The sequence below is a fragment of the Protopterus annectens genome, chromosome 6.part0 (genome assembly GCF_019279795.1).
Source record: "Protopterus annectens isolate FY-2018-M chromosome 6.part0, PAN1.0, whole genome shotgun sequence".
Classification (NCBI taxonomy): Eukaryota; Metazoa; Chordata; order Ceratodontiformes; family Protopteridae; genus Protopterus; species Protopterus annectens.
The window spans coordinates 535095277-535108125 of record NC_056737.1 but is presented as its reverse complement, the minus strand read 5'-3'; the positions used below and the strand labels follow the sequence as shown (position 1 = coordinate 535108125).

At 41.3% G+C, this 12849-nt stretch overlaps 1 protein-coding gene across 1 annotated transcript in view; it reads left to right on the top strand.

Annotated features, from left to right (window-relative positions):
- The window catches only part of MIPOL1 (mirror-image polydactyly 1), a 3346766-nt gene that overhangs the window by 2562651 nt on the left and 771266 nt on the right, over positions 1-12849 (top strand). The gene's annotated exons all lie outside the window — the stretch shown is intronic.

Here is a 12849-nt window from a genome sequence, read left to right as displayed (position 1 = left end):
TTTTGTATAGAAAAAGAGCAGAAGCATACGTAGCTATGTGGAAAACAAAAATAAGGAACACCATGGTTACATGAGCACTAAAATCTGTGGGCCACCTAACTGCACATTTTGTGAATATTTGATGGAGTGTGACTCATTTGAGTACCCTTATCTTAAAAAGGTGGTGAAATCTTCAGCAGGTGGTAACTGTAATACTGAAAAAGTTGTATATAGGGCCATGTGTAATGACTGCCCTGCATTTTATGTGAGTAAGACTATGGATAAACTGAAAAGGAGGATTTCAGGTCATTTTTCTGATATCAGATATAAATGCCCGAGAAATGCCTTATCCAAACACTTATTAGAACACCCCAGACATTCTGGTTTTAAATTTGTCATTCTGGATAGTATGGAGATGGATGAGCTTGAAGGGGATGTCAGTGGTGTGTTGAAGAAAAAAGAATTATGCTGACAGTTGAAATTTAATGCATCCAGAAAACCAGAGTGTTTGAATTTACATAAACTGCCACACAATCTGTAAAGGGTTTTTAGGGAATTTTTTGAGGAATATTTTTATGTACTAAAAATATACTAAATAATCATAAAAATGATCTGTATAATGTCTATAAATATATATATATGTTTAGTTACTTTAACCACAATTCTGCTTTGATTAGATTTATTGCATCACACCAGAGATTTAAACAGCAAATTCAAAACACACATTTTCCATGCTGCTATTACGCTGTAGTATTGGTATAATTCCATTTACCATACTGGATGATGCTCATGCACACACCTGCACACTTTTATACATTACTAGTTTACTGCATCTACTGTTTTCTGTATTTTTTGTGTGGTATGTCATTTTCTTAAAACATGTTTTTGGGGCTGTAAACATGAAAACTGTTATGACAGACCTGATGAAGGCTTTATTGCATTAGTTAACTGAAAGCGATTTTAGTTAAAAGTCTTTTTATGTATAGCTTTTTGTGTGTATGTTATGCTTTTCTTATTATTTGACCTTGGAATGTGGGTTGCAATAGGTAGTGTTTTCCTTAACTAGGATCTAGTTTGATCTGATCAGTAGTAGTGTGTGGGGGTGGATACTTGCTGTTCTAAAATGCACTTTTACAGCCCTTTTTATATTGTTTGCAATGAGCAGGCTGGTTTAAAATGAAACAATATGTATATGTCCTACACCTACTTCTAAGTGTATAAAAGCTGATATGTTTAACATTGCTAAAATATTTCTGATTTGGTGTTATTGAGGATCTCTAGTTTGTGAAAAATAAAGGCTTGTTGATTTGGAACACTATCTATGTTTCATGATTTTTGGAAATTATTGTCACTGAGCTCATCAACAAAGTTTTAAGACCACTAGTTTCACTGTTTTTAGTTTTATTTTTTTCTACATACTGGAATTGACACTGACAGAGTTTATAGTCATTTAGAAGAAAACCCACTTGTGGCAATATAACAAAAGTGTAACAAAAGAAAGTCATATAGATCAAAGGATTGTTTGTTGTTAAAATCGTAATGGAGAATTGTAAAAAGTGTAAGAATCTAAGTATGGCATGGATAGATTGCAAAAAAAGCATTTGACAGCATCGGACAATCATGGATACATAGATAAAGAGTACTTACAGATATATTAGATGCACCCTATATTGATCAGTTGCATTACAGTGACCGAGAAGCAGTAGCAAACCACTCTGCAGCTAAGCCATGATAAAGGAGAAATTATCCCAGGGATAAAAATTTAAAGGGGCATATTCCATGGTGACTCTTTGTCACTGCTGCTCTTTTGTTTTGCCCTTAACTCATAACCTATCTACTTAACAGATTAGATCATGGTTACAATTTGGATCCCAGGAAAAAACAAAGTGTAAAGAGTTCTTATCTTTCTTTGTGGGTGATTTAAAATGTATAGCTCGTTAGATGAGGAGCTGAAAGTACATGTGCAAGTGGTAAAAACATTCTCAGATGACACTAGAATGCCAAAAGCAACATTTAAACCAGGAAAGCTGCAACATCAAGAAAATATCAGTCTGGGACAGGAATGTGATATAAAGGAATGTGTACAAGAGGTAGTGTATACGTATTTTGGAACTAATGAAGGATCGACACTAAAACATGAATAGATGTGTACAAAACTCACCAAGGAATATTCTAGAAGACTAAAATTAATAGTGAAAACAGACCTTGTATCAAGGAGCGAAGCCCAAGCTATAAACTAATTTGCTGCTCCTGTTCTAACTTACAGTTTTGGTGAAATTGTTGAAATTGACTGACTCTAAATGGTATTGGATCAGTTGAACAGGAAAACAAGACAAATACTTCATGCTTATCAAATGATATTTAAAAATGATTGTATACCAATATTATGTATTCCTTTTCTGAAAGAGTATGGGCCTTCTCAAAATTGATAACAGGGATAGATCTGTAATCGTAGGACTGTATACATATCTGCTGACTTCATCAGATCCATACATAGTGAAAGTTTTAAAAGATAAGGTGAACAAGTCTATGATGACTTTCCTGCTTAGTTTAGAAGCATATCGGTGTCAGTCAGTACTGGAAATCAAACCAGAAGTAGACAAAAATCAGGCAGTGACTAAATGTGCCAAAAAAAATATAAGGGGAAAGATCAGATAAGAAGGCAAGAAATCTGGAAAAACAAAGGCATAAATATAGTTACAAGGACAGACAGATCTTGGAACAACCTCAAGCCAGTCAGGATCTGACACAGGAATGGTTAAGGAGAGGTAAATTTAAACCAAAAGATGAAAGGTTAATATTGGCAGCCCAGGATAGTGGACTATGTACACATCAGTTTGCATAGACCACTGAACATGTGGGAGAAAGTGCAGAACCAGTAAAATAGAACTGGAAACATCACACATCTTGTTGCTAGGTGTAATACACTAATGTCAGGGGGCCTGTGTACTGAAAGATAAAATAATGTGGCAAGACGGTTGCAGTGGGGGATCTTGCTAACATAATATTGAAGTAGCTGATAAGCATTAGAAACATGAGCCATAAATCATTATAGAGAATTATATTTATATCACATGGGAATACCAATTACCAACAGTTCCAAAAACAGATGCGAGAAAAACAGATGTAGTAGTCCATGAAAAGAAGACATTGATCAATGAAATTGATAGACCTTGATTAGTGTCTCAGGTACAGAGACACAAAGTCATAAAATACTAGGATTAGTAGGCAGACATGAGGGCAATATGGAAGGAGGATAACCAGACAGTTCCAATAGTAGTAGGAGTAATAGTTCTCATAAAAAAGAATTTACAGTTGTATTAAATATGCTGCCGATAAAAGTAACTCCATATGAATTGCAGAAGGAGTTAATTCTATGCAAATTGTGGGTGCTGCGAAGTGTACTTTTGGCTAACATCAAAGATTCAAATAAAGAACACTGATTTCACAAACTTTAATAATACTTTGACTTAGGAATGGGACCCTTTCGTATCATGGTAATAGAAACCCAAAAGACTTGGAGAAATTAAACCTAGAGAAATATGGGGAAAAAAAGAGAAGAATGAAAGTCACCATGGTGACAGCCACTTTATTTGTTGTTGGGGGTTTTTTTTCATAAGTTTCATGGAATGTTGTTAAAAGGACTACTTATTCATTTCTTAAGTAAAAAATGTGTTTGTGGTGCAGAATTAGCCAAAATTGTCTCATATTACTTCCTGCAAAGTGCTAAGCATCTTTGAATACCCCCTAATTCCATCATAAGGCTCACTTTGGAGTTGTCAAGGGCAGGTCATTCTTACTCAACTTGAACTTTTTTGAAAAGGTCACCAAAGCAACAGATGAAGGTAAAACAGGACACAACACATACCTCAACCTGCCCAAAGCTTTTCACACTATCACCCAGTCAGGCGTAGTAGAAAACCTAAATAAACTGGTAGTAATCCCCTATGATACCTGCCAGATAGCCAGCTGTGTTACAGATAAGATGCGGGAAATCAAACTACGTTACAAAGAGACCGGTTCCAAGGGTTCTGTGCTAGGTCCTCTCCTGTTTAGCACCTACTTCTCCTAGTTAAAAGTCAGTATCAATGGGCTCTGGCTGACAAAGGTTAAAGATAACTGCAAGGTAGGAGCAGTCATTGGATCCCCAAATAGCTTAACTGTCCTGCAGGAAGGTTTGTCCCAAATAAATAACTGGTACCAAAATATACTTCAACTAAATGCAAAAAAATGTGTTATCATATCTTTTGGGAAGTCATTTACCCCAGAGAACTACCAGACTGCCAACATGTGCCTAAGAGTTGACCGAGTTGTTTGGGATTTGGGAACTTATGTGGACAATGACCTAACTTTCGACCAACAAGTGTTCATTGTCATAATAAAGTCCTTCTATATTCTACAGCTTATAAATAAAGGGATTGTGTATAGATCAAGGGAGATCTTTGTCCCCCTTTACTTATTAGACCATTCATTGAATATAATGCCTCTTTGGCATGTATCTGCCCAGAAACATGTGACAACTGGAATGCCCACAAAAGTACCTTACTATAAGGATACAAGGCCTAAACAATATGTCCTACATGAACTGGCACAAAGCCCTGTCACTATACTCTGTATCCTACAGATTGCTAAGAGGTGACTGTGTCTGATATACAAGGCATACTCTAACCCAATACTGATATTCAGTCTAGGGATCAAAACCTCTTCTGCACTCAACAAAGTGGTTTGGAGAGACAGGTATATCTCACAGAGGATACCAATGCCTTGGGACATATTTTCCATCCATGTTAAATAAAGTTCATCCCTATTCATATTTAACTGCAACTTAGATGTACAGATGAGAAGCAGAAAATTTACCACAGTACTGTCCCAGTACTAGTAATGGATGGATGCAGCTCCTAAATGCTTTATCTCATGCTTGGGTGCCTTCAAATTATCTATGGTATAATCCTAGTTATTCTCAGTAAGGGTAGTATGTAATTATCAACTGTGGGGTGGGGAAAACCAATATAACACAAAATGGAATTGGTTAATTCAAGAACCAAAATGGAAATTGGCTAAGCTTAAAATTGCCTGTAAGGGCATGTAGCCTAGTACTTACCTTTGAATCTATAAGAAGCTGTAATACTGTCTGTTTGAACTGACTTTGTAAACATTGTGCACCAACACTGCACTGTTTCATTTTCTGCATTCCATTGATATGGAACTGTAGATGAATGAAATGTATTTGTTATATTCTATGACAGTGTGAGCAATTTGTAGTATTATTATTATGTAGACATCTAATATCTTCATCCTTATCCATCTGTCTCCCCCCTTACATCTCCATATCCTTAGTTAGATTTTACCACATATCTCTGTAAGGCCTAATGGCACCACCTCACCAGCAAATTAAACCATCTTTATGGACCTCAGTAAGGAAAACCTGAATTAGTTTGTAGAAGACCTATGCAAAATTTGCAGCAGTCCATTGCAAATGGATCCATCAGAGAGGGCTGACACATTCACCTTGCACTTTTACCAGCATTCAAACAGCTGGATAGAACAGCCAGAACCATTTGCTCTAAATATAATGGTAAATTCAGGAACAAACTTCACTGGTAGAATTCTCGTATTAATAAACTGTATAACAGAAGAAGCAAAATATTGAAAAGTTGTAAGAAATCCCAATCCTGTATTTTAGGGCCATGCTTTAACATGCCAACAATGATCCTAAGAGCTGCTGCTGTATCTTTCAGCTTAGGGTATGAGCTTAAGATTGCTACAGATACCAAAAGAAGCTGCTAATCTTTCTTTAGTAATGTTAGGAAATAAATAATGGCCAGCAGTGTACTGAGCTGAACTACAGTATCACACATTCTGATCCCAAACATATTGCCAATAAACTAGCAGGCAAATTTACTGCTAACCTAACCCCACTTAGGCACATTGTTGCTCCCAGTATGTCTGAACATTTAGTTTCCTGTAAACTAATTTTGGATCAAGTCTTAAAATCTCCACGAAAAGCTAAAAATAATATTTATGCGGGTCTAGATAGCTTACAAGGCTGCATTCTCATCATTCAGATATATACTGTATGGTCTGTGACGTATGTTACAGCTTTCAAACAGTGAAATATCTATTTAACCTCCTATTATCCTAAAACTAATGACTCTACAAATACCTGCAGTAGGGACCTAAATTTACAGCAACACATAAACAAGATTTAGTGGGATTGGTTCCTAATGCAACATATTCCCAGTTTATGGACTAGGTTACTACTGTAGCTGAAATGAAGTACTGCTTTGGCTACCTTTAAGTCTAATCTTTGATGTAGTGGGTAGACCCAAAATTACACCAGGGTTGTCATGTATAGCCCTGCTTGATGTGATAGGTAGACCACTATTAAGTGCTTGAAAAGGCTGGCAAGAATGTTGGTGTTCCTGCCATTTATTGTATAAAGATATGTATGACTAATCATCCAATGGCCCTTGAGATCGCTTGCATGGTGTTGTTCCCATGTTTTTATATAGTCTGGCAGTTGGTACTTAAGATTAAGGCTGTGAGCTGTAGTTCCTGTGGAATATGGTTTGATTTCCTCAGGCCTCATATGACTAGTCTGTAGACTTAAGCAAGTCAGTGCTTGGGGGAAAATGGGAGCATGGGCTCGGTTCCTCAATTGATCCCATGGACTGCAAGCCTAGTAGTACCCTATGGACCTGTAGTAGTGTTTAGGTTGGTAGCATTCATTTCAAGATTGTGTTTTCACAGCAGTATAAGAGATTCTAAATATTGCAGTTTTCTTTTTTCTTATGGTAGTATAAGTAGCACTGTCATTTTTACATAGTAACATTTCATAACAATTAGTACAGATAATTAAGACTGTGTTGTTATTTGCTTCTTGCAGTCAGGGGAACAGGGTTTTATTCCCTCCACTTCAGTTTGCCTGGTCTGTGACTTTGAGTAAGTCACATAACCAGACAGGGATCTCAAGTTGCCCTTGAAAAGTGATGTGTGTGTCCAGTGGACAGATGCATAAAATAAAAATGAATAAATAATAGTACTGTTACTGTCTTTTATCTACTTAAATTATTATAAATATTAATCTGATATTGTTAATCCTCGTTCATTCCTTACGCATGGGTATTGGTTGACCTCGAAACCGAGCCGGTCATTTTCCAAGCTCGCATCAGCTACAAACTCTCGAGCTAAACTCTTACCCATAATCCCCCTCTCCCTGTTACCTCAGATTTTGTTTGCCGCGTTGCCATTCAGTCATGTCAAGCTGCTTCTCTTGAGCTAAGTATAGTTATTTGTTGTCAGAATAGTAATTTATATAACTTTTTCTGTCAGAAAAGTTTCTATTTCATTGTCTCATACCCAATCGCATCTAGCGACCATATTTTCTTGAGTTTTCTTGAGTTTTTCTTCTCTTTTCTCTACACCTTTTACCGCGAGGTAGTTCTCCCCATACCATCGTTGGTAATCTTCCTTTTTTTCATACCTTTGGGTATTCTTTTGTACCATTGCTGGTACGCTTTCTACTATCCCTTTTTTCTATCATGGCAGATAAGAAAGGTAGTCCGGGTTTTAAAAGGTGTTCTGATTGTGGACACAAATTACCTACATCTGATGCACACTCTTTGTGCGTTTATTGTTTGGGGGCGTCACATTTATCTGTTGACCCGCCCTGTACTATCTGTGAAAATTTTTCTAACAGAACCTTGTTAGAAAGGAAAAACAAGTTGTTGCTGAAGGGACTTCTTAAATCTCCCTTTTCAGAGGCTATTTCTGGGTCGGAGGCTTCAACCCCTCCTAGAGCCCATAAGAAAATTTTGGATGTTCCTACTAAGGCCAAGTCTGTGCCTTCGACCACGGTTGGGGACTCCCGCCAACCAAAACCTAAAAAGGCTAAACATTTCTACTCCAGAGCTCACTCAGTCAGCCCCAGTGCTTTCGGTGCCTAGACTTTTGGCACCGAGGCCTTTGGCTCCATTAGTGATCTTGGCTCCGTCTTCTCCTGCAACCTTCACTATATCGGCACCGAGGGGCTCCTTGTTTCAGACTATTACTACTACTGTATCGGCACCGACCGCTTAGTCAGCCCAGACCTTGACCACGTCGGCTCCGACATCTTACTCGGAACTGACACCTCTATTGTTGACTCCAATTTTGTCAGTTCCAGCTTCGGCACCAACAACCACTTCAGCACCAATCCTTGTGTCAGTGCAGACCATGACCTCGGGACCGATGACTTCCTCGGTGCAGACACCCATAGTCCAGTCTCTCTCGGCACCGTTGTTCTCAGTGCGGACTGGTGAGGTGGGCACTGAATTTGCCTCTTCTGTGGACAGGCCTGTTTTTCCCTCAGTCTCTGTGAGGTCCACTAGAAGCCTTTCTGAACACAATATGTTGCGTCTTGTGGATCAAGTGCTCTTGGCCAGAGGTATCCCACCCCCCAGGACCTATTCTTCCTTGGGAGGTGATCACCCATCTCCAAAGACCTCCTTCTTATTCTCCTCCTTCATTGCCTTTGAAGTCCATGGATATAGCACAGTCTTCCCCCTCTGCGGTTCCCTTTATCGATCTCACTAAGGAACCGCAGTTGCCTTCATGGCAGGAAAGTTTTGCTACGACCCAGGATGACAGTTGTGACATGCGTAATTTGCTGCTCCACAGCCATCCAGGGACTCCGAGATGGCAGGCTGAGCCACTTAGGGGAGGAGTGACCCCTGTCCTGGCCATTCACTCCTCTTCAGGTGGACCAGCCTTCCAACTGATGGAGAAGGCTTTTGCTGCTGCTGGCAATACTGGACTGTCTATCCCCCCACCCTCCTCTGGTACACTGGTTTCACAAGTCGCACCTAGCGGACACCGGGTGCAAAGGCCTCAGGACATATTCCCACAAGAAATCCCTTTTCCGCTGTCTTCCCCAGCTTCTCCTTATGAGGAAGTCGATTGGAAAAGTTTGTGTAAGAGGAAGCACATGGACTCCACAGAGGAGTCCCTCACTGAAGGCACAGACTTTGATGAGGGAGAAGGATCCCCTTGGTCACCCTCTGAGGTATCCTTCGGTGATATCCTCGAAATCCTTAAACAGAGAGGTGTCTGGCAGCCCTCTAATCCGACCTCTGAGGAGTCTGTGTTCCTGCAGGCTTTTCACGCCCGGCCCTCTACCTCCTGGGTTACTCCACCTGCCAATGAACTTGTCAGGCTCATCGTGCAGTGTGCGTGGAAGGCTCCTGACACCGTCAAAGCTATTCCCCAGAGGCCTGATAAGATTTTGTCCTCTCCTGCTATGGATCCCCATTGGTCAAAAGGTCTTCCTGTGGATGCTTTGGTGGTGGCGGCTGCAACAAAAAAGGATCTGGCAGAAGAAGAAAGCCAGCCTGTTCATCCACCTAACAAAGAGTCCCAGGCCCTGGACAGGATAGGAAAGCGCACCTTTGCATCAGCGACCTTTACTATCAGGTCCCAGAATTATATGGCACACTTTACCAGGCTTCAAAGGGATCTGATTTCCGAGCTCTCTGAAACCTTGGCTGATGCCTTGACTGATGAGGTCCGTGACAAAGTGGCCTCTCAGCTGGCCACCATTGAGTCAATATCTATCTCCTCTATGCGACTGATATCTCACTCATCAGAAGGAGCAGCTAGAGCGGAGGGTTCAACTGCGGTCTTGAGACGACACATCTGGATGCGCTTGTGCAATTTTGCAGAACCCTTTAAGGCTTCCTTTCTTAACACTCCCATTGAGGCCTCTTTGTTGTTTGGACCCAAAGTTAAAAGCACACTGGCCAGATGTGAACAGGACGGTAAGACCCTTTCTGCCATAGTTGTCTGTTATTTTTCTCCTCAACGTGCTTTCTCCCGAAACCAAAAGAGTGGGAAGATATGGTTCAAGAAATCTCAGGGTCCTTTCCGTGACACACAGGCCGAGTTCTCCCATAGAGGCAGAGGGGGAAACTCACAGGGAAGACTCTCCTTTCAGGGCAGAGAGGGTCCACGTAACGAGAGTTCCAGGGACTCTTTCCCTGGCCAATCCTACCAGCGCTCCTGAAGAGCTGCCCAACTCCTTTCCTCTAGAGGTGGTTGGGGGGTCATTTCTCCTTGTACCCTTCTGCCTGGCTAACTATCACCACTGATTCTTGGGTACAAAGGATTATAACCAGAGGTTATCATATCCCCTTCGATATTTGTCCTGTCCCTTCAAAAAACCTTCCCGACATTCCACCCAGTCAAAGGGAAGAAGCAGCACTAGAGATAGAAAAGCTGCTAAGAAAGAGAGTCATCCACATAGTATCTCCAGACCAGATAGGATCCGGATTCTACTCAAGACTATTTTTGGTGCCAAAGAAAACCGGGGACTGGAGACCAATTTTGGATCTCAGTGTATTGAACAAGTTTATAAGAGTACAAAAATTCTGGATGGTCACAATACAGTCTATCATCCCGCTTTTGGAAAAAGATGATTGGATGTGCTCGATAGATCTTCAAGTTGCGTACTACCACATAAAAGTGGACAGGCAATCAAGAAGATTTCTGTGCTTCAGTGCAGGAGCCAGTCACTACCAGTTCAGAGTACTGCCCTTTGGACTCTCTACAGCCCCCAGAGTGTTCACAAGGTACATGGCAGTAGTCACAGCTCACTTGCGACTTCAAGGATTCCAGGTGTTTCCATACCTAGACGACTGGCTCATTTCTGCCCCCACCAGACATCTACTGGAAGAAGCCCTGGCATACTCTCTCCTCACTGCACAAAGGCTAGGCATAACCATAAACTGGCAAAAATCCAATCTCACCCCATCTCAGTCGACCAAATTCATAGGGGTTATCTTGGACACAAAGAACTGCAGAGCTGCCATTCCAGAGCACAGAATTTTAAGGATAAAGCAACAACTGATTCCAATCCTTTCAAGGGAGAAATCCACAGCTCACTCTGTTCTACAGCTGTTGGGTTCCATGGCAGCCTCCATTACCATTGTCCCCCTTGCCAGATTTCATAAGAGGCTTCTACACTGGCTACTGCTCACCCAGTGGTATCCTTTTCAGCATCCTCTTTCAGCCAAGATTCGAGTAACCCACAGGTGCAAACAGGATTTAAATTGGTGGATGACACAATCTGTCACAATGGTCTTGTCCCTTCTCCCCCCAGCAACCCAAGGCCACAGTGACCACGGATGCATCCCTGATGGGGTGGGGGGGCTATGTCAGGGACAGACAGTCCAAGGCACTTGGTCCAAACTGGAGGCCCATCTGCATATAAATGTTCTAGAGCTGAGGGCGGTGCTTCTGGCATTGCAAGCATTCCATCCCCTGCTGCCTTCTGGGACGATTGCGATTCAATCAGACAACATGGTGGTGGTCTGGTACATCAACAAGCAAGGTGGAACCAAATCTTACCCCCTTTGTCGAGAGGCCATGAGGATATGGCAATGGGCAATGGCTACCAACCGTTTTCTTCTAGCAATGCACATTCCTGGGAGTTCCAACGTGATAGCAGACAGACTCAGCAGGTGCATTCTACAACCTCAGGAGTGGTCCCTGAATCCCTTGATAGCGGCGGAGGTCTTCCACCACTGGGGCCATCCTTGCTGCGACCTCTTTGCATTCCCGTCCAACTACAAATGCAGCAACTACTTCGCCCTGATTCCCCCTCTGGGACAGTCACCCAGGGATGCTCTAGTCCACGACTGGCCCTCAGGTCTTCTTTATGCATTCCCAACTTTTCACCTCTTTCCCCAGTTTCTGAAGAAAGCCCGTCGGTTGAAGAGCAAGGTGATCCTCAAAGCACCATTTTGGCCTCGTCAGATTTGGTTCCCCTTCCTTTGGCCTCACCTACTAGATCGACCATGGATTTTCCATCCAACCCCGGAGCTGATGTCACATCCACAGAACCTGATTCATCCCAACTTGAACAGCCTGAAGCTCACAGCTTGGCTACTCCAATTCCCTTGATTGCCAGGCAGAATGATCTTGCTTTACCAGTACGTGACATTCTCATTGCATCTCATAAGTCTTCCACTAGAATTACTTATCTAAGCAAGTGGAAAAGATTTACTTGTTGGCTCAAAGATAAACAAGTAGATCCCTTCTCAGCACCAGTGTCGATAATACTAGACTATCTGGCCTACCTTTCCAATCGGGTCTATCGGCCTCTACCATTAGAGTTCATTTGGCTGCAATTTCTAATTTCCATGAGGGTGTCCAAGATTCCTTTCTTATGTCTCACAAATTATCCAAGACCTTCATAAAAGGTGTGAATCATCTGAAGCCACCTTTTAGAGAACCTATTCAACCATAGGATCTATCATTAGTTCTACAAACTCTGACAATGCCACCCTTTGAACCAGCTTCTTCTTGTGACCTCACGCATTTGTCATGGAAAACCTTGTTTTTGGTTGCCATTACTTCTGCCAGACTTATATCTGAGCTTCAAGCTTTATGTATCAAGAGTCCTTGATTTTTCATAGAGATAGAGTGTCTTTGAAAACTAATCCTTCATTTCTGCCAAAAGTGATCTCTGAAATGTCTATTAATCAAACCATTGAATTGCCAGTATTCTTTCCCAATCATTCAAATAGAGGAGAGTATTGCCTACATACCCTAGATATCCACAGGCAAATCCATTTTTACTTAAACAGGACTAGGTCTTTCATAAATCTGACCAGTTATTTTTGGCTTTTCTGGACCTAGATTAAGATCTGCTGTTGCTAAGGTCACATTAGCTAGATGGTTGAAGGACTGTGTGACCTTCATTTATACACAACGTAATATCTCGTTGCCTACTACCATGAAAGCTCATTCAACAAGGTTGGTAGCAACTTCTGCTGCCTTCCATGCCAGAGCTTCTTTACATGACATCTGTGCAGCTGCAACTTGGGCTAGGTC